The sequence below is a fragment of the Rhagoletis pomonella genome, unplaced genomic scaffold (genome assembly GCF_013731165.1).
Source record: "Rhagoletis pomonella isolate Grant_MI unplaced genomic scaffold, Rhpom_1.0 Rhpom_scaffold_00013, whole genome shotgun sequence".
Classification (NCBI taxonomy): domain Eukaryota; kingdom Metazoa; phylum Arthropoda; class Insecta; order Diptera; family Tephritidae; genus Rhagoletis; species Rhagoletis pomonella.
The window spans coordinates 19,878,464-19,881,160 of NW_023458567.1; the positions used below are offsets into that span (position 1 = coordinate 19,878,464).

The 2,697-nt window shown below is 40.8% G+C and overlaps 1 protein-coding gene and 1 long non-coding RNA gene across 2 annotated transcripts in view; one reads left to right on the forward strand and one right to left on the reverse strand.

The window, feature by feature from the left end:
* LOC118748391 overlaps positions 1-2,697 on the reverse strand; it is a 199,178-nt gene that overhangs the window by 110,256 nt on the left and 86,225 nt on the right. The gene's annotated exons all lie outside the window — the stretch shown is intronic.
* LOC118748938 lies at positions 493-1,371 on the forward strand. The gene is made up of 2 exons (XR_004994117.1): positions 493-737; positions 792-1,371. It is a non-coding gene; the product is annotated as an uncharacterized LOC118748938 (long non-coding RNA).

The window sequence follows — 2,697 nt, forward strand, 5'->3', positions numbered from 1 at the left end:
TTATACTCATTCTTTCTTCGCTAACGCTGAGGTTTGTGGCTATTTTTTTATATACATATATCATCGGCAGTACACATACATATGCATGTACTTATATACTCTGTATTCGTGTGTGTTATTTTCGTTTTATTTTGGCTTTGCTGCTTGTTTTTATTTCATTTATTTTGGCCTTTTTAATGGATGTGAAATAAATTTCGCTAATGCTGCTTTTGCAACTTTTTATTTTTCCATTCGCATTCGCTTGCCGCTCACCGCCTCAGCTTCCACGTTTGCTGGTTGAACGTGAGCGACGTTGCCGCTTTTCTCATGTTGAAAATAGAAACGGCATTAAAGTTTTATGTGCTGTGGACTTTTCAGTATTTTTGCATAAAACAGAATTCCCTGTGTGATTCGCTATGGTTTTATGATTGCTGTTATTTCATTCTTGTTGAAGTAACCAAAAAAAAAAAAAACAAGGGTTTATTCGGTTTAAAGACTTACAGAAGTCTACAGCGTCTGATCACTATGAGGTGAGCCAGCTAGTGAGGAGCAAGCTGCTCGCTATAAATTCCCCACTTCCTTGAAGCCACGTAAGAATCCAAAAATTAAGCCTCGGATAAGACCTTTCCAGTATTGTAACGACCTCGGCAAACCCTATAAGGACTATGATTTGAGGGCATGCATTCGGTGTGTCAGGTGTGTAAACAGGCCGGCTGGTTTAAGCCCGCGTGAAAGGAATTGACTGAACGCCACACAAGGTATTTGAAATTACATTTGGGGATATGCTTAACAGCTGTTTCTTGTTTACAAAGGAATTTGCGACTTTGCGCGAGGTTTTAACGTCGTCATCACCCGAACACATCGACACAGAAAATAATATTGCGGCTTAAGAAAGCTGTAGAACCTTCCGACTTCTACTACAGTTGGCATGTAAAGATGTCGAATATTTGGTTCGAGAGAGATTTCGTCACCAAGCACTGCCATTCACTCTGGCGAACGAACAATTTGCCAAAATCAACTTCAAAGAGAGATTCTTCCAACGACTCGTTAGTACTTACATAGAGTGCTGCCCACGCCAAGATACAAAAATCGGGCATCCTACATGGCGGGATAAGACTGTTTTTCGTTGTCTGCATACTGCTGCTAGGCAAATATAAAAGGTTCTGCGACTCGCGGTACTGTGCATCACCGGAGCGCTGAGGCTCACTCCTCTGAACCTGAAATGATCCCCAGTTTACCGCCCATTGGCCTATTCGCGGAAAATCGTGCTGCTAAATCCGCACATAGATTGAAGGCAATAGGGGAATGCAATTTCATAACCTTTGGGCACAGCTTATTGGGGCTGGAAGCACAGGAAGCACGGTCTACATGGCACTTAGCTTTAAGTGGGAACGAAGGTTTGGCACAACGATTGAGGAGGAGGGATGGCGCAAGGGAATGAACCCTAACCGTAGATCCCTAAACATATTCACGGACGGACCTGAAAAAGCAACGGAAGTGGGTGCCGGTATTTACTGCTGGGAACTGAACGTTGCCTGACCATTGCATGAGCCCCATGAGCTAAGTAAAATTCTGACTTTCGTATTCACCACGAGAAATGTTACTTTGGTCCATCAAAATTTTCTTCCACAAATTGGTACAGGCTCTTACTGAAATATCGTAGTTTTTGTATATTACGAAAATATCGTTATATGAGAAGAGGGAGTGGTTACAGGCAGATTTCTCCCATTTTCAGTAGAAGTCTACCTTGTATAAAGAAGGGTAATCTACACACCAAATATTGTTGAGATATCTCGATTTTCGCTCGAGTTATCGTGCACACGGACAGACAGACGTGGCTTAATTGAATTCTCTTTTCATTCTGATCATTTATGTATACATTTGTCGATATCTATCTCGATTTCTTTAGGCTGTTACAAACAACCGTTATACGAACAAGGTTATAATTCCCTGGTGCACAAGTGCGCTCGGTTATAAAAACACGAACCAATTAAATATCAGGCAGCTGTTAACCATAAACGCAAACATATGAACTTGTTTTTACGTAACGTTTGTTTAAATTTTACAAAACCAGTCAAGATAGCGGTTTCAGAATGACGAAAAGAATAACTGTATAAGTCGGAATAAATCACTAAAGTAATATCGCAAGTAATACTATGGTCGGTATTGTAATTTTCGTCGGAACAGATTCGCGATGTAGCCACACCTTAAGTATGTAATCTAAAAATAGGGGTGTTCACACCGAAGCTTGGTACCCGGTTAATCGGTGTTCACATGAGGCGATTTTACAAACAATTTTAAAGGCGATTAGTTTCCTCAAAAGGTTGGCTGCACCCCAAAAATCGTCTCATGCAAAGACCAGGGCTGTTCAGGATATGGTTGAAATGGTCTTGGATTTGCAGATGGAATTGCATTTGATAATTTTGTGCTTGCTGCCATGTAAACCGTGTGCATTTTATTTTGAATTTACAAATGCAACGAACTGAACAGCCCTACCGTATTATTTTTCCCATGTCCCTTGTTTGTGTAATACTACTTTAAACGGCGAGTTTCCAGACAATTTTAGAGGCGATTAGTTGAATCAAAAGTTGGCTACCCCCCAACTTCATTGGAAGCGATTTGTTGAAAGGCCGCTCACACCAGACGATCGTTGCTTTCAACTAAAAGTTGCCTGTAAAATCGCCTTATGTTAACACCGTATTAAACAAACAAAATACA